We start from the raw sequence: 19,679 nt of genomic DNA, 5'->3' as shown, positions 1-19,679 counted from the left end.
AATTACACAGAGTGGTGCCGGTTGAAATAATTCACCGAGAATTTCATCCGACCCCTATCTCTTTCTGGCGTATAACTAGGTGCTCTTCAATTTGCATTCTCGCGGAGGGGTTTCAACAAGACGAGAAATGTCTTTTCGTCTCGAGGCGCGGCCCGCGGGCCGCCGGAAGAGAACCGAGAGCCAGCCTTTTGCTCCGGCTGCACGAACTTCTCTGCTCTTCAAGTTTTTTCCTAGTACCTTATCACTGGGGGGGGGGAAGGGGGAGAAAACCTCCCGATCTCCCAATTTGTCCCGCTTCTCGGCACGGCGGCCTCTGGAGCATTGAAGACGCACCCTCGTTCCTTTGGCATGATTTACGCTCTTCGGTTTCGGAACTTTCCAACTGTGGGAAATGTCCAACCTGCGCTCCAAGGGCAAAAAGATCTACGGAACCACCTCGTCAGATATACGCTTGGAAACGGCAAGTTAATCCAGTATCCGGTAAAACTTGACCCGAGAAGTTATATTTTATTTTTTTTTATATCATTATTTTCTTTACTTGGTGAAAAGATCAGTTTAATTTTCGAAAGTTCGTATATACCGGACTCTTCCTAAATATTATCGTTTCTGCGAAACCCGTTTTAGTCACTGTTACTTCAAAACCCTGATATAGGTATTGGATAATCTTGAAGTATTCACGGTGTAGTTAAAATGCTGAGTCTGAATCGCCAAAGCTTTCAGAAAAAAAAAAAAAAAAACGAATACCTTACCGTTCAACTTGTACAAATTAGGTACACGAAACATCAGTTGGATTTTTCGATTTTGAATAACTTCCGTCTCCGAAGAACATTAGAGGTAGAAGATTGTCATATTACGAATTTACGTCGTAAATAACTGCATGATAAGCGAGACCCCCTCGGTTTACGGAATCAATAAATGCCTGTGCCTGAGTTATTGCAACGTAAATTTTCAAGCACCGGTCAAATATCGGGCAATTTGGATTCCACGGGCTGCAAACTCGTTTGAAAAGTGATGCTAATTTATGGAGGCACGGAGCCGTTCTTGCCGGCAAGGGGCGCTGGGCAAAGAAATGTCGAGACGGACATTGACGAGATAATTAGACAACGCGGAGGCAAAAGCCTTGCCCGATGACGATCCTGCTCGTGAACATACACCGACATGGGTGACTGTTTTTCTCGCTTCTCCGAATTACCCTTTCGGAATACTAACCAGGGCATCGTGTGTTGAACAGACTACAGATGGTTGCTCACCATTTTACGTGAAAGCCCGCGGAGAATGCAGACTAAAGGATCGTTCCGCGACCTGACTTGTTTCCTTATGAGGTGGGGGGTACAACTTGGCTTTATTATTCAGAGTTTCAAGAGTACTTTAGAATTTTTTTATTGAAATTAATAACAAAACGGCGGCATGATGTATGTAAGTAGCGAACGACTCCGAACTCGAATGCTTTTTTGGTGGCGCATTTCCTGACATAACTGTCCAGCTTGTAATAGACATAAAACAATTCTTGAGTTAAAAACACTTTTTCGGGTTCAAGCTCGTAACTCAAGTGTTTAAAATAAAATTTCATCAAATATGTACGACTATATATGAACAAAAAATGTCAATTTTTGACTAAACAATTGGTAAAAAAAAGTTTTATAAAACACTTTTGGAATAGAAATCAACAAATCTAGCCACGAGCTCGAATCGATAAACAAGTTTTAAAGATTGCGTCATAATTTCAAGTCAATCGGATAAAAATAGACCGAGGATGACGATCACCAAATTATATCAACGGCAACTATCGGTATGAAATTACCCGAACCTCCTAAATGACTGTCATCCCAACTGCAGTGGGTAAACAAAAAGAGTTAATCGGCAAAGATTCGCAGTTTCAAATGCTCGAGAACATGACTGTTGCGAATGGTCATTCAACCGCGAGTACATGGCACTTGTCCCAGTTTTAGTAGTTAAGTGGAGCATATTAAAAAGGGAGCGTTTATAATCCTGAAGTGGGCAGAAGCCGTGAACGTCGCGTACCGTGACCAGGCGATGTTTTTCCTTCACCTTTTTTTTTTTTCTTTTTCATTGCGGTTTATTTTCTCACCCCCTAATCTGGGATTTCGTGCAGAATACAGCAGCGCGGTTTGTTAACCACCAACAAAGGAAAAGGTCACTCCGCACGTTCGTTGTTGGGACAAAGAATTACTCACGATCAGCCTGGTTTGGATCAGTCACTTTGCACACGCATCCACAAAAAATTTCTTACACCTCTGATTACACCTGCAGCGCGTTGAGTCGTGGAATCTTCTGGAGATCGGTCATCGAAAAGAAAGAAATCCTACAAACGGTCGTGAATATCCTCCCCTTCCTCAGATGGTGGAAGTTTTTTCTTCCATTTTTACCACTTCCGTAATGAATTTACACAACGTTTTGAGAAAATTGACGAGAGAAAGAACGCGCGGTAATTAAACCGAGCTGGAGGACGAGCTCGTCGAGATTTTTTTCTAAAAAAAACCGGCATGCGAATCGCGCGAAGCTTTCAGAAGTAACGACAGATCAAATTTTCCATCCCGATTGAACGACATTCGTGTTATTCGATTCGATACCGCGATGACCCTTCTCTCGAAAATACTCGGTGGACCGAGAAGGGACAAATGAGGTAACCAAGGGTCGGTGAACGAGGGATCGAAGCTTCACGGACGTCTGCTGCCTTCCTTGAGAACATCGTTTCATTCAATGACCGCCCTTTTACTATTTTACCAGACCCAGCTACTTTGCCCGGTCATTTCGGCGTTAGTGGAAGCGGCGAATCTGAAGCATTGAATCTCGATCCCCACGAGCAAGTCGTCGAAAAGACATTTCCCCGGCGTTGTCGCAACGGGCATCAATCTCTGAGCCTCTCGAATTTTGATTCCGGAACTCGAGGTCCTTCATGATCGCGGATCGTTCGCCAGCTACGGAAGCACGTGAGTGCGGAGAGTAAAAGACGAAACGAATTTCGGGGGGGTGAGACCCGACGATTTTTGGATGAACCAAGACATCGGCTTCCCACCAACCGAAACACTCCTCGCGACACATGTAAAAAACCGTGTCGGACGGATGATGGCGAGTACATCGTACGCGGATTCGAGAGGGGGAGAATCCGGTGAATTTTTATCCCTGCTGGCTTTCAGGCCTCTCGAGCCACCTTAACAAAGTCAGAGACTGGTGGAGTGCTTTTCAGTCGAGCCCCAAAGCAGAAAATGTTTCGTTAATGGACTCGCGCGTTTTACCGCGGCTGCTCGGCATCCTAAAGAACGCGAGCACACGTCTCCGCGACCAGCTATACCAAACGCCCACTTACCTGATACGCCGTCTGGTGGAAGAGACGATCTAACCACTTTGCCTTGAAATAGATTTTAGCAAAACGCGCGCCCGCCGTTCCATTTTACTTCTCTCAAATGAATGCTGGGACGCTTCTCACCACGGAGGGTTTATTCGTATCATTATATTCGTGTTGCACGGTGTACCAAGTGGAAAAGAGACCGTTTCGTGATTCCCCCCAAGTATTCATTGGAGAAGAAAAAAAAACGACAGGAAAACAATTCGTCAGACAATCGTTCGAATGACGGTGAACATGGAACGGAAGATAGATTTGTGAAAGCGTTGTTTAATCCTTCGGGAATACACCCATTTTTTTTTCGATCATGGAGAACACTCTGATGTGTGTGATGATTTTTGATGTGTTCGTTCAAAAAATTCAGGGGCACACTTTCACTATCGCATAATGTGTTATTGTAGTTTGGAAGTGTAAATATAAGTCATAAATATGAAAAGAAATTTCTTAAATTAGAGATATTCGAAAAAGAATTATTGCTTGAGAAGAACAAAGGTATGGTGACCAAGTATGTTTTCGCACGGTTAAATCATTACACATGTCACAGGTAATTGATGTGATATATTGCTAAAAATGGTTCATAAAAGAACCTCTCGCCGTTGAATAATCTCGAACGACAAAAGCATCGAGTTATTTTTTTTTTTTTGGTTCACGTGCAAAGTTATACATACGACGAAGAATGATCCTTCATCGGAAGCTTTCGACGCCACGAGATTTGCAGGTAGGACGATTTTATCCACTGCCAACCCTCCGAGCAAAGCCAAGGTAGAGTTCCCGGATCGATCCCGTGAAGAATACTTGAATAATTTTCACTACATCGCGTATGTGGTACGTCAGGCGTTCGAAATACGTGCGTAAAATACCTGGAGATTTTTTTTTTTTTCCTCCACTAAATCCTTCCCTTAACCAACCCCTAGGTATACGCACTGGTTCCATTCCAGGAAATCATTCCGAATGTATCACACCCGGGTGAAATTTGAATTTCGAGAGCCTTTTCTCTGCGGAGAAAAATTGATCATACGTGACGCACTTCGGGCAAACGTTCCTGTGGTACACCATGCAGACTTCGATTCTCGTCCTTGGTGTCTCGTGAGGTTTTTCGTTCTCGTGTTTCGCCTGTCTCAGCTCCGTACTTCACTTTCCGAATTACCTGAGAACATTGAAGATGTCACAGCGATTTTCTACTCTCCGTTAAAACCCAAATCGATGGTAAATTGACGGACGATGTCTGGCCGTGTGTTACACAAACCGCCAAGGGATCCAGCTGATTCAGATTTGCGCGAGGGTGATTTACTTTTTTCACTCCCCTCATGAATATTGACCCTGGAATGAAAGTGCGTGGCGCGCGGGGTTCATTGATAGTCTAAAGAGTTTCGCCCTCTTCGAGGGTGGGAAAAGACCGTTTACCCAATCCAACCCGAAATTTGGTATATACCGTGGGAAAAGAGCCTCAAGGCTCACCTTTATTCCATCTCATCGCGTATATTCGGGACAGTGTCTATACGCCCAGAAACGTGGCGAATAAGTTGATTAAAATGGCGATGAGACAGGAGCCTCTTGGGTTTGGTGAAAAATTGCAAACAACCGCTTTACATTCCTCGGTGGAAATGTTACCAAGACAAATTTCCCGCTACCAAACAAACGCTGTGCCTACATTATGCGCATAGAAATACGTAATCCCAACCGGTAGAAAACGAAACACTCTGCAGTTTCTGTACGTGATCGTAAATAACGTTGAATTCGTTATACTTCGCGATTTTAAATCTTGGCAATGGAGAGCACCGCCCTGCTCACGAGGTTATAAGACATCGTGCATCAGGCGTGATGTACGATGAAAATTCTACCGTGTTGCATCGCTTTTCACAGAACATAACAAACGCTTTTCCAGCAGTACCAGGCTTCGCAGTAAACTTTATCAGATGCGGAAAGAAAATATTTACAACCTATAAACGAGCAGTTTGTGAGAATGCCTCTGTAAATAACCTCGGCTTTACGACCGTGAATAAATTCCATTAAATTACTGCCCAATATTGTCAGGGAATTGAATCTGCGAATAATTCATCAATATACACGGTGCCTCTATCCTACGGAACAGAAATAATTCCCATATCACTTTATCGAGCAGATTTCTTTTCCAAAGGAGAAGTGCGATCACTGGCGACATTTCAAAATATTTCCGGTGGAAACGAAATTCAAGTATCATCTCCGACAAATGTCTCATTCCAGCGGTTCAAAGGGCGGAGAAATTCTTTCTCGCGCTGACGGTTCAAATCAAACCCAACCAGTTCGAAGCTTGCAAGCTGCCGGCAACCGCGCATGAAGTGATCTTACTAGACACGCGGGTCGGACTTACTACGTTAGAGCCGAAATTCGCAGCTTTTGCATAAGCGAAACGTCCGCCGAAGAGGCGAATGGGATGCAAGCTCCGAATCGGCCTCAGAAATTGCGTTATACTCTGAATCGTGAGTGAGAGGAACAACGCCTTTCGCCTTTGTTTCTCAGAAGAAAGCTTCCACGCGTCCCGCGTCTACGTATAATTTCGTACAACCCACGCGTGTTTGAGAAAAAAACAGGTAGAAAAGAAACTCCTTGGGGACGTTTCCGAAATATTCTCGCACGGTCAATCCGGGCGAAAAGCACGCGGGGCGAATCTAGTTTACCCGGATAAAACGCGAGACAAGCGCTGTTGGCGGTACACGAAAAATACGGAGTCAATCTTGCCGATGATTCCATCGGGATGGCGGCTCGAAATTCTGGACGATAAAAATTTCAGACTCCCGGTACAATGCCAGTACTAAGGGTCGAATTCCGAAGAGTTCAAATTCCAGAAGAACCGCAGCTCCGGATGGCTATAAAAGTATCGGAAATATTCCGCAGGGAAAGATTAGAAATTCTTCGCTACCAATTGTCGATTGTATCGAAATTTCGATCCTGCGTTAATTGTTAAACCTTTCAGTCACAGAGGCCGATACAGTAGCACCCTTTTTTTTCTTTTTCTTATATATCCTGCTAAATCCTGAATTTTTATACATTTTCAGGTAAAAAAAATACTTAAGCTTTGGAATAATTAGGATTTCTTGTGAAACCATAATTGCTTACAATTGTTGTAAATAAAAATATGGAAAAAAGGTATTTTCACGAATGCAATTCGGTGATAAAGAAATTTGATAATAAACGTGTACTAAAAACGTTTGGAATTCGTCGGACGACAAACAGAGATCGCAGATTAGCCATCAGATTTACAAAATTCAATGCATAGGGGCAGTTTTTACCTTTCTCAAAGCCGCGAATAACACTGTCTAAAACAATGTTGATAATTCACCCGGTTTTCACCCCATTTCACAGGGAATTTTCAGTTTTGATAAATGTTTCACATCAGATTCGCATTCAGCGCCGAAAAATGCATAGAAAACGTATAATTGCTCTTTCGTGTTAACAAAAGCTGAATCGCGTGAGTGAAAGGGTCAACTTGATCCACTCGAAATTTCAATTCGCATCCAACTTTCGAACGGTGCCTGTGGCTGAATACTTACTCGTAACTTTATTCTATTTTTCTATCACTTCGAAAAGCTGTTCGCGAAACTTTTGGCACCTTCTTAAGCATGCGATGTAACCGAGGCAGTAAGTTACTATCGCGTCATCGGGTTTGAACCGCGAAACGGCAAACCGAATCGGAATTTTCATCGTTTCGCGTTGTCACTCCGTTCCATTTCACTTGTTTAAAGTATACGAGCATGCAGCAACTTTCCTCGAGTCGGAAAACTTTCGGCTACTTCATGTACAACCCATACCTATGTCGGGAGTCTAGCTTCTACGTACATAAGCGTATCTATATGCCGCGCCTGTGACCCGTGAACAAATTCGCGCTAGATGCCGAGCTCCTCGGGCAGCTCGAACATGACTTCCTCGATCAGATATGAACGGAAATTCATTTCCCGGGAAGAGTTAGATAAGCTTCAGGGTCCCGGGAACACGGTGTCAGATTTAATATCAAGCCAAGTTAACTATACGTGTAATTACAACGCTGCTGATGGAATAATTTTACGAACAATTTCGTCATTCCCTTTCCACGTTGTTCGAAAACTCCGAACTCATCGAGGTTATTCGAAAGATGTCGGCGAATTTGGCATGAACAGATTTTTCACGCAAATTACACAAATTTCGAGATTGCTCAGATATTGTCAAATATTGAAACTTCCACATTATTTACACGGCGTTAGCCTAACTCCAGCCAACTTTGGAACGTTATTACTGTACACAGGATTTCTTTATGCACGGTTACGACTTGAACAAAATTCTGAGACAAAATTTAACTATTCAGAAATGGACTCCAATCTTAGTTTTAGCAAAAAACGATGGAGGATGTGGCTGAAATTCTTGAAGCCAAAAAAGGAAAACAATACGCAACACATATACGGGGTTTCTGAGACTCCAAAGTTTTTTCAATTATTATTCATTTTACTTGCACAAACAACCCTGATTCAAGCACGCTGACTTTAAAATTGTACGTTAAGGTCATATGCGGGGTCAACCGGACTAAGGTTAATACTCCGAGCCAGAAAAATTGTTCCCAAATCTGCAAACGAGAGTTTTACAGAGTACACGTAGGTAATCAGGAAATTTGATGCAATTTTTCTTATTCGAAGAAGTCGAATAAAGGCTCAGATCAGACATTTTGAATCAACTAATTACCGCGAAACTTACAAGACTACTAAAACTAAATTATGCTTGCCAGTTCTAGAAATAAGTTAAAGCGAGCAAAACAATGATAATAATTGGCTATGCCTGCAGCTGCAAAATCCAAACCGAGTGGCTTCGATTGAAGCACTTTTTTAGCATCCATCTTGCCGAAGGTAGACGAGAGATAATCGGCACGAGTATGCGCAAAGTGGAATGAAATTAGCTGCACCAGGTATACTCCGGTGGGATGCATGCATGGGATGATATTACGTAACGCCTGAAGCCATCGGCGAGATTTTCACTCTTCCGATTTTCGCTGAAACGGTATCTTCCTTCGCCTTGCTTCTTTTTGTTTCATTATACTTTTTTCTTTTTTTCTTTTTTTTTTTTTTTCCTCGTCCGGGAAAGATATTATTTCTCCGGCATTCCAGCGCTGCAATCAACGCGTGCATTTCCGAGCTCTGAATCGCGGAGAAACAATTCCGTGAACTTGCAGCGGTGGTAAAGCTCCGCGGTGCAGGCCGCAAGTTCCGCAGTTGGACGGACAAAGGCCAAGCGGTTAAAAACCACTCGGCGACTCGGGGTGTGAACAACTACTCAACTGCCGGTCTCGGCTACGAATATCTGGGTTATACCTAACAGAGCAATTTGCCAACTCGACGGACTTCCGGTTTCCCGTGATCGTTTCAAACAGCGAGAAAACTCCGCTCTCCGTATCTCGCGCTCTCTCGACACTTGTGCCCAAAAGTTGAGAGCACGCGGAGGCTAATCGCAATGTCCATTTTGCAATTATAATCTACGTTGGGATTAAGTTCGCCGGAGGTAACCCAAGTTCGAGTTTGTATTTCGGGGCTTGTACTTTTCGGTAATATATTTTAAAACGAGCCGCTTCCCCCGAATAATTTACCCCTCGAACTCTCCTGCAGGGCTGAGTAGTCAGATAAGCTAGTGTAAATACATGATTTGAACTTCACGGCTTACTCCCGATTGTTTTTCTTTTTTTTTTTTTTTTTGCTTCTTCTTTCTCTTACACCATTAAAAATGATTGTGAATTTGCTTTACATTTACCGTGCAAAAGAGTCGTCAAATTACGAAATCAGTTTGAAAATTTACAAATCCGACGCAGCGACGTAAATTATTATGTATTTGCTTTATAAATTTACGATGAAAATCTTTGATTTTACTCAAATTTGTGAGATAAGCGCATAGACGTAATTTGAATTTACTAAATTGTGCAGTAAGTTTATTGTACTTGTAAATTTAATAATTTAATAAAAACTCCTAATTTTTAACATGGAGCTTAATTTTTTTCACCCGTCCGAACCTCTGAGCAAAGGATGAAATTTTTCCTCTTACACAGTGGACGTGTAGATAAGATGAAAAAGACTAGCCGACAAACTGAAAATCAATCATTCTCCGATACGCTAGTTTTTGTCGTCAATTTTATTTCGCAATGACTCGCCTTTGGCGACCTGCACGGTTACGAGGTGTAAAAACCTACTTGTAAATACAAATTCACGAGTAAACGACCGACATCAATCTCTGCGTACCCTGTCAGCTCAGCTGAATATTATACGTTTTTATCGGCTATTCATCTAGAGTGTCGAGATGACTTGAGATGCATTTCGTAGAGCCAATGAATAACCAAATTTTTTACATCTAAATTCGTTTGGGAAATATTCAAGTCTAGTGTTAAGTGAAAAACAATTTCGGAAATAATAAATCACCGGTCATTACATTTGGCGGAACATACGCGTGTATATTGTTATGTAATCAAGAACATTACCGAGAGTAAAGTTGTTGGGGAATTTCTACGCGTCATACACAGTAACGTCAGTGTTATAGTATTTAACATGTCAATGAATCCTCTGAAAAAGTATGTACATACGAAACACGTTTTTCTCATAAAACAGAAACGATTTTTCATTATGAAACCGGAGAGAGTGATGAGCGTATCGATCCATCAAAGCTGATGGCAATGTCCGATATTCGGGCTTTGTACGAAGCCGAGTGCTGATCACAATTTTTCGAACCAACAAGGGAGACGATATTTCGTAAGTTTCGTAGCGAAATTGACAGTGAATACCGGTGACAGTTGCTATTTTTGAGATAAATTCATCTTCGGTTAATCAACGTAAATCAATGTGAAATCAACGGTAATGTAAATGAGATATCCATTTTCTTTTCAAAAAGTATTTTATAACCACTGGATGATGGAATCATTTTTATTTTAATACTCTTACGTAGGAAATAATCAATACCGAAAGCTCCTGAAATCTAAAACTTTCTAAATTAACTCAAGGATATTGTTATTCAAATTCGAGTAAAGCGTTAGAGAAAGTTGAAATTTTCTTTTTAACAAGAAAACCCGGGCGAAACAATTTACCATATTTCTTATACTTTACGTTATAAACCCACGATTTAAGGGATATTTAATATCCTTCGTTAATTAATACAAAATTCAACAGAATCGGTAGACTTTCATCCTCTAGTTCGGAACGTAATTGCGATCAATTTGTCACTGCTGTAGTATATATCAGTTTACATAATTACGGTAGAATATCGGTGCGTGGTGCGCGAATGCGTGCGTGAACCATTATTCAGTGAAGCGGTGACAAAATTCCTTCGAGGCAAGACTCAACTCCAAACAAAAATCTTGTAATTTTCCCTAACCAATTCGGACAAATTGAGAAAAATATTCGTATTTTCCGTACAATTTTCTTCTTTTTTATGAAAGTACGAACTGTCACTTGGGTCAGACTAATATTTAGGAATATTCAAAGTTTGCGGAGAAACTTCCGGAATTTGTATTCGACCTAATTTTTCTAAGGCTTAAAAAAATTGTGGAACGTATTTGTATAAAAAAAAAAAAAGAAATTTATAGTCAACGATTTCTAGACTCTTCGGAAAAGCCTCTGACATTTCCCCGATTATTCCGGAATATTAGAATTCCATGAGATTTCCATGTTTTCCAGAATTCCTTGACCAGTGATTACCCTGTCAAAACGACGCGTGGCCGACTTTGTTTGACAGGTTTCGGAAATAGGGAAAGGCGATACCTTACCTTTACGTAGGTACCTATACATGGGAAAGAACGATTGATCTCACGGCTAATTGTCGGTATCGTGAGTGCACTTAAAGCCGGAGAATAGAAGGTATCCGATATCGAAGGAGCAGGCGGTGTATAGATACTTGAGAATGAAAATGGCCACCCAGCAGCTCTCGCGTTCGAGAAGCAGATAAACCGCGTAATGGACCCTTTGTGCCTCGTGAGGATGCTGGAGAATTAAGTATTCCATTATGCTCGCTCGACAGCTAAACGTACTAGAAAAGCGGCTAATGGTTCGAAATCGGTTGCTCGAGGCCGCCTTTCACGCTGTTTTTTCTAAAACTCCCCATGCCGGGCGGAACAATAACACCGATCAACGCGAATTTTCAGTCTGGGTTCTAGATGTCAAATTTTTCATTTCTTCTACGTAACTGATAAATGAAAAAATAGTTTTATCGTATAAAGTTTGTTTCTGTAAAAGCCCGAACGATTTTTCGGATTTTAAGAAAAATTACCCATTTTCTCAAACATTTATTCTAAATAACGATCAAACAAACTTCAGTTTTGCATTTAAATCACTTTTATGCAGAGATAGTAATTAATAATAAAATACAAATGTAAAAGAATCGATGGACAAAGTTTAAACATGAATATTTTTCATACTTCGTCTATTTTCGGACGGACTTTCTCGTATCAAACCCCAAACGTGATCTCTCATTACGCTCTGATAAAGTCCATCGCATTTTGGTGAAAACGTTTTCCTTCTTCTTCCGAATATGCACGCATATTAGCTATGAACCAAAAACTTCAAGACTTATAATATCAATTCAAAAAAGACAGAAACAAACTTTATAAGTAACAGACAAAGGTTTTGGTTATTATTCGACGTATGGAATCGAAATTTATTTACCTCAATAGAAACGCGAGAAAAAAATTTTGTTGTTGATCTGCGGTAAAGTAATGCTGTTGTGATATCACGAGCAGAAAAGACCAAACGAATATAATTTTCGAAGAGAGTTTTTGGGCCGAACTGAGAATGGAATATTGAAACAGTGCAGTTTACGGCACAGCGTAAATGAAAGCGGTGACAGAAATTAATCATCCGACGCGATACGAAGCCGGTGGATTATTTTCCGGACTTGCAAACTCGCCTGTATAATATGTTACGATGTAAACCCGAGGGTGAAAACGGTGACGAAACGACGGTGAGTATAATAAATAAGCTCGGGCAAACGGCGAGTTTCTACGGACACTGAGACTAAACGGGATGCAAAACGAGGCTCGAACCCTCAGCTTCACGCAAACGTCGCGATGTTATCTAAATTCTGAACGATGGACGGGCAATTAAAACTGCCCTCTACCTAACGCAATATGTATAACCTACGCAAACTGCTTAATTAGAGCGTCCGGGTATTTTCGGTGGGTTTTCAGAGGGCTGCTTTCGCACCCCGCAAACTGATTAGGCCGATTCCATTCTCCGGGAATATCCTGCAGGCCGCAGGGCTGTTCCATACGCGTTACGGTGGCGAAGACTCGCGGATATTGAATTTGAAAACTCTGCGGAGGCATCCGTGTTTGATCAGAACTCAACTCGGCCTTCCCTCTACTCCCAAAATTCAAGTGGTCCTTGAGGGAACGGCAAAGTGGTTGGTAAACACGAGGTTTTAACATAATTTTATTTATTCTCTCCTCGTGCGATTAGCTTAAATGTTATACTAAATGCTGGTTAGTGACACCGAATGAGATGTTGAAATTTTGGGGTTGGTCGCGACGCACGTATTGCGTCCGAGCCGATTATTAAGACGGTACCCTAACTTACCGACGTGCAATTGCCGCAAGAGAGCTTCGCACGCTCGTATCGTAGATTTGAGATCCATATCGATCTGTGCACAGTGGGGTGGTCCTTAAAAAGGTCTTTTTTGAATTTCGATCGTAAGATCCCCCCTAATATCGGCTCCACATAATTCAAAAGTAACTCCCAATTGACCTCTTCAAGACCAATCGTCTTGCAATAACGTAGCAAAAGACAAATCAGGAGTCTTCCCAAAACTATCGTTACCGAAGATCCTTTTCAAACCAGACTCATGCAACATACGATCATTTTAGACACCAGACAAAACAGAACTGAATTAATCGCCGAACAAATTAAGATGTCAGACTATATATATTCATATACATTATCTCATATTCAAAGACTTGGAACTTCGGTATAATTAACGTCATTCCGTTAGTCAATCGTATAAGTGTATAAAACCGAGCATTGAAAATCGATGCTAAGAACCTCTTATTGTTGATAAATATATATTTAAATTAAAGCGTTGTGTAAAAAGAATTGTTTCAATCACACGTGGTGACGGTTTGCACGGCCCACAGCAACATCATTCCAGATTCAGGCAGGCTGAACGAGAAATCGAGACGAGCGGATCATCCAAGTTCGCGAACCTGGACACCGCAAAGTCTGTAAATCGAGCACGAGTCGAAAATCACGCAGCGAATAAAACATTTCTCGGGACGTTCGTCCAAGAACGTTGAAACGATTAAAGTGCAGGACGCCTGATTACCTGCAGGTGAAATTAATTTCAGGCCCGCCTGATCCGCGCCACTTGTTATAGCCGACTCATTCAATATCTTCAGCTAGGATGAGGTTCGAAATTACGGCTATTCCATCCTGCAGGCGGGGCTCGCGGAAGGGTTAATCCCATTCGGTCGGATTAGAGTGATTGACAAGAAGCCTCCGTTAGGCAATCTTTCACCACCCGACACCTTCCAAATGATAAAATCGAACTTGATGGTCCGATAGATTCCGTCATCCGCGTCCCGACTTGTAACGATAGGCAATTCGACGATCTTTCAATTCGGTATCTAGAAAGCCGGGCAGGGGGATGGAAAAAACTTGAAACTGTTATGAGAATCATCGCGGAGCGAGGCGACAAGTTTCGCCTTGAGCACAGTCGGATGTTGATTGGATTGTCGAATTCTCGCGATTCGAGATCGACAGGCTGTTCCGACAGTCGCATCGATCCTCGCGCTGTTTCATGGTAATCGTTCCATGGTAATCCAGCATTCCATTTCCCCGAATAATGGAGTCCGATGTCTGATAACGCTCGGCTTATCCTTCGATCCTGCACGAACAGCCGCGTTGTATCAATCGACACCATTTTTCAACGAACGTGTAGCCGGGTTGTCGACGAATGCAGGACGGCAATTTATAAACTTAAATCTGCCACTTCGATCATCCGAGATCAAAAAATTTTCTACTCATAATTTTAAAGAATGAAATGGAGGTGGAAAGAAATTGTTACTCACAAATTTTTCCTTCCGACGAGGTTCGTCTTGTATCCGAGATTCAGCTGCCCAGATAAGCTTCATCGTCCGACTCGAAAAGTATTCGAGATGTTCGAAGGAAACCTGCATGAGAAATGAATCATAGACATCGCGGGCAAGGCATAACGGTTTAGTTAACTAAAGCTAACTTCGACTCTCTCCATATTGTTCGAGAAATCGTTTGAACGAGCTTTCATAAATAGAATACAGAATTGAATTCGAACGGATAAAACATTTTGCAGAGGTAAAACTTTTACCTTACGTTACAAGGCCGTGTAGCGGGACGGGAGATAAAAAGAAAATGACACGATCAAAGCGAATTTGAGAAAAAGAAAATTCTATTCGTTCGACGAAAACCTGACACATAGCCTAAGCCTAATCCCCGAGCGGCCTGCGGAGTAAAATAAAAAAGAAGATTAGATTCCTCTCGGAGAGTTCGAGGAGGCGCTATATAAAAAACGCCGCAGCCTCGTGTACGATGCTGGATAGTCGATAAAGGAGAAAATAAAGAGGGAACGGAGAATCAAATTGCAGATGGCGCAAGTTTCGCGGGTTAGGGGGGTAAAAGCAATGCGTTAAGTGGCGATAGTCGGTCAGAACTGCGGGATAATAACTCGAGTGGGGGCCTCGAGGGCCGCAAGGATCTCGAGGATTCGTAGCGAGGGAAGAACGAAGGGGTGAAACATGGGGACGGGGGGGAGATGAAGCGGAGTTGGACGTGTTGAACGAAGTATGATGGAGTCGAGGTGCTTTCGCGGCGGAGCCGGGGTGACTTATGGTTTGACGGGGAGGAGATGGAGACGGTTTTTGCTAGATATAAGACCGGCGGTGTAGCTCGGGCTGCCCTGGCAGTTCCACAGTGCGCGGCGTCCCTCGGGGGTAGTTTCCACTAAATAACACCCCGCCGGGCGCCCTCGTGACCACGAGTGTTTAGCCAGAAGCCCCGGTGCTTCATTCCCAGTCGCGCAGGGTCAACGACTGCCTCCCCTCATCCCGCAGGGTTTATATCCGCGAGGATATATCGTGCGAAAGAAAGGAGAGAGGGAATCGTGCGAAGATGGAACGAGGGAAGGGAACGACGACTCGCGAAATTTAAAGGGTAATGGAATTATGGACGCGTATATACGAATCGCGTCCGACGACGAGGTGAATTCGGAGCTCGCCAAGGTGCGATCTGAATTTCGAAGAGTCTCGATCCGCGGTTTTTTATACACAATTAAGCCCGCCTAGTAACAGGGTGATCCGGGACGCTCGTCACGTCGCGAATCCTCCTACGTCGTTTCTGCAATCTATTTTATGCCTCGGTCTATCCTTTCTAATCCCATGTGCCACGTGAACCGCTCGGCTCTGAAGGAGCGAAGGGGGAAAAGTGCCGTAGGCACTTGTGAAATATGGACGCGTCAAAGGGGTGGTAAATAAATATAATAACAACGAAGGGCGTTTTACTGCGAGACGGGCGAAGATAAACCTTGGAAATTAGTTAATCTCGTAATCCGCGTTGCGTGAAGTGACAGGAATTAAATATGCAAAATAACGTTATAAAATTGAGAGGGTGTATTGTACGGTCAAGTTTAATTGATTTTAACGAACTTAATATTCATTCGGCACGGCAATCAGCGGAATCTGTATATCCTATACCGAATAAAGAGCAAAAAAGAAAGTATGAAAGATTTATCAGGATATAATCCTTCCACCACGGAGCAGAAAGGACCGGGCTATCGTATTCATTTATGGTATCAACTTTGGGACGGGGAAAAAGTTTGCTCGTACCGCAGCCGAAGAAAGTGTCGGGTGGCTGTTAACTTGATAGAGACCCGCGTTCCTTTTCTCCGCTTTATTTTATGCGATGTTTTACAGAGCTACATCCGTGCCGCGGCATCGGAAGCCACGGAGGCAATAGATAACAGCAGCAGCGATAGTCTCCGAAACTACTTTTCCCACGATTACATTTCCCCAATCCCGCGATCATCGTTCGGTAATGGAAGCCGCGTGTTCGGAGGGGTAAAAGAGTAAAAGACGCGTGATTCCGCGTTGGGTAATTTCCCCTTGTGCTACCTTCTACCTGTAGGCACCATTCCGCGTTGCGGCGAAAGAAAATATTTTTCCAACTCTGCAGCTGCGGGAAATTCGTCCAAGGAGTGCTTTTCAAGGGAGCGAAAGGGGCGAGGTGTACCTTCGCGTATTTCGAACGTTCGTTCGAGGCGAGACTCGAGCCGGCAAACACAGGACGGAGAAAATTTCACCGCTGGAATTCACCGAGTGAGATAATTTTCCCCCCAAAGTTCTCCCGCAGTTCCAGGTTAAACACCCCGCACCCCGTTCAACTTTTATTTATATCGAATTACTCTCTTCTTTCCGTTCCTACAGCGCCGGCTGTACGGTACCGAGAACTTTTCAGACCTACGGTATTCCCGCATCTCTGAAATTCACCCTCGCCGAGCGAAATAACAGCGCTAAAAGACGCCCGAGGCCTAAAAAACGCTGCGACGAAGACGGCGGGTCACGCCTAGTTCCTCTTCCTGATTTCCACTCCGTCGTCGTCGAGAAGCGAGGTTTTGCCCGCTTTGAGAAACGGCGAGGAGGTAAAAACTTATCCGTAAAAGATTCGCCGGCTTGAACGTCGTTTAAAAATACCGGTCAACGCGAATTTTGAGTCTGGGTTCTATAGGCCAAATTTTGATATCTTCCACGTAACTGATGAATGAAGAAAATAGTTTTATTAGGCAAGGCTTATTTTTGTTGAAACCGGAACGACATTTCGGATTTTAAGAAAAATTACCTATTTTCTCAAACATTTATTCCAAATAACGATTAAACAAACTTCAGGTTTGCATTTAAATCACTTTTATGCAAAAATAATAATCAATAATAAAATACAAATGTAAAATTGATAAACAAAGTTTGAAAGTGGATATTTTTCGTACTTCTTCTATTTTCGTACGGACTTTCTCGTATCAAACCCCAAACGTGATCTCCGATCATGCTCTGGTTATACTGCCCTTGATAACGTTAATAACGATAAAGTCCATCGCATCTTGGTGAAAACGTTTTCTTTTTTTTTTCCGAATAGGCGCCCATATTATCTATCAATCAAAAACTTCAAGACTTGTTTATCATCGTAAAAAAGACAAAATCAAACTTTATAAGTAACAAACAAAGGTTTTGGTTATTATTCGATGCACAGAATCGAAATTGATTTATCTCAATAAAAACTCAAAAAAAAAAAAAAAAAAATTTTTTTGTCGACCTATCGCATAAACGGCTCGCGATTGGTGAGAGTCGCGGAAAGAATTTCTTTTTTTTTCTCGTTCTAGTTTGAAAACAGACGGTAAAACAGTGCGAATTGTTCGAAAGAGTGCATCGCGCCAGAGACTCGAAGGCGTAACGACGGAAACGACAGAAGTGTTTTCGCGGAAAGTCGAAGAAGAAGCACTTCAGTCTGCAGAGAATAGAGCGGGGTGGAATTCAGGAGCAAAGCCCCAAGCCTTTCCTCTTTCAAGAAAGACAAGATATGCTTGCAGATATTCGGCCCGCGGCGTGTGCGCTGCAACGCGTTTCGCGAAATCCAAAGCGAAAGAGTTTTAGGAATGCCGAGTAAGCCCGGACATTAGGAGTGGCTCGATGTCCCGGATGAAACGCGCCGATCCTTTCCTGCACTCGGCTTCTACGAAGGTGGGTAGAAGAAAAAGTTACGCTTGGTTGAACGGCGAAGCTTTAAGCTGCTGCACAGGTGCCTCGACGTCCTCGTTCGCTGTTTCTTTGTGCCAAGCGTAACTTCACCGAATTGAGAAAGCGCGAACGTTCTCGAAGTGTAAAAAGATGAAAGCTTGCGCCGGATTGCGAATGAGAAATATACGGATTCCCACAATCCTATGCAACCGGTGCATGACGTAAAGAAAACTCCAGGGCGTCGTGAACGGAAAAGCTTTAGCTTTTTGCCGGAAACACGATCGTATCGACGTTTATTAAAGGGTAACACCGCTCTAGGATTTTCGAATATTCGATAATTTTTTTTGTTCCTTTTTCTCGCTTGAACAATATTTTAAGGTTATAAAAACAATATCCAGTTGGTCCTGTAGTGAGTGATTTTTTTTAAAAGGTTCAATTATCGATTTTGCCACAGTGCTTCGGAGCAGGCACTGAGTGCTCGTGAAACTTTAAACGCATTTTTCTCGAAACTACTTTTATCAAACTGGGAGGACAGATTACTTGAACACCGTTGCATGAATCGATTTGAAATTTTACATGCAGAGCCATTTTCTTTTTTTTTTTTTTTTAATTTAATGTAAACTTTTTTTTTATCAACAATTCACTGCTTACCTTATAGCCAAATGTTAATTCATATTTCCAAAAGTTTACCATTTCATGCTGCGCGTTGAACCATATCAGATATATAATCACTCGGTACATATTTAGATGGGTGCTGGGACATCTTAGCGAATGCTATATAATACAACAAAATTTTTACCAATTTTAAGCAGTTCTTTCGGTATTCAAGGTACGAGTAGTAATGATATTCACGTTTACGTACTCGCCACTTTGTAGCCGGAAATGACGGAAGTTTTGAAAAGTTATTTCGTTAAATTTCTTGAACATCATCAACGGAAATAAAGATACTTTCACATTTTATGCTTGATAGAAAATGCGGGAAAACGAATTTGTGATTGACGAGAAACGTTGGATCCAGGTCAAGGAAAAGTTGAATTATTTTAGTAACGTTTGTTGCAACGGTTCACTCCCCTCCGCAATTACATCTGAAAAATCTGTTACTCCGGTAATTTTCCAAATGGTCCAAGATCAATTTCCATACTTTGTTCCTTTCAACGTAAATTAATTTAATGTAACGAAACGTCGCAGGGTTTAACCTCCGGCCGAATAAAGTAAAATCGAGATTAGGCAAGAGAGCTACGGTTGCTGCATAAGCAGGACATTGCAGGACGTCCAATCACTCAGGACTTCGACCAGTAAATTTCTTAAGCACGCTGTAAGTTTCCGTGCAGGTCTTAAGGTCCGCCAAAATGAAATGGCAGGGTTTTACGAAGGAAGATCTGCCGAGTAGGAGTTGGAAGAAGTTGAAGCGGATGGCGAGACGATGGAGTGAAGCGAAACGTTGAGCAAGTTCCTTATTCGAGATAGCTTCGCTTAATATCGTAAGAAGTTGTAATCTGAACGGAAACAAGAACAAGAATACACACCGAATCCCGGAGCGAGGACGTATTGTATCGCTTTGTCAGATCTAACGAATACCGATTTCACGCTACTCGA

General features: G+C 42.4%; 1 protein-coding gene across 1 annotated transcript in view; it reads right to left on the bottom strand.

Moving 5' to 3' along the window:
- Positions 1-19,679, bottom strand: part of LOC107221174 (alkaline phosphatase) — a 244,915-nt gene that overhangs the window by 163,759 nt on the left and 61,477 nt on the right. Inside the window, exon 4 of the mRNA XM_046742377.1 lies at positions 14,397-14,498. The gene's annotated coding sequence lies outside the window, so the exon portion shown is untranslated. The remainder of the gene's footprint in view (positions 1-14,396; positions 14,499-19,679) is intronic.

The sequence above is a fragment of the Neodiprion lecontei genome, chromosome 5 (assembly GCF_021901455.1).
Source record: "Neodiprion lecontei isolate iyNeoLeco1 chromosome 5, iyNeoLeco1.1, whole genome shotgun sequence".
In the NCBI taxonomy this organism is placed as follows: Eukaryota; Metazoa; Arthropoda; class Insecta; order Hymenoptera; family Diprionidae; genus Neodiprion; species Neodiprion lecontei.
The sequence above is the reverse complement of the archived record's forward strand: the minus strand, read 5'-3'. Positions and strand labels throughout refer to the sequence as shown.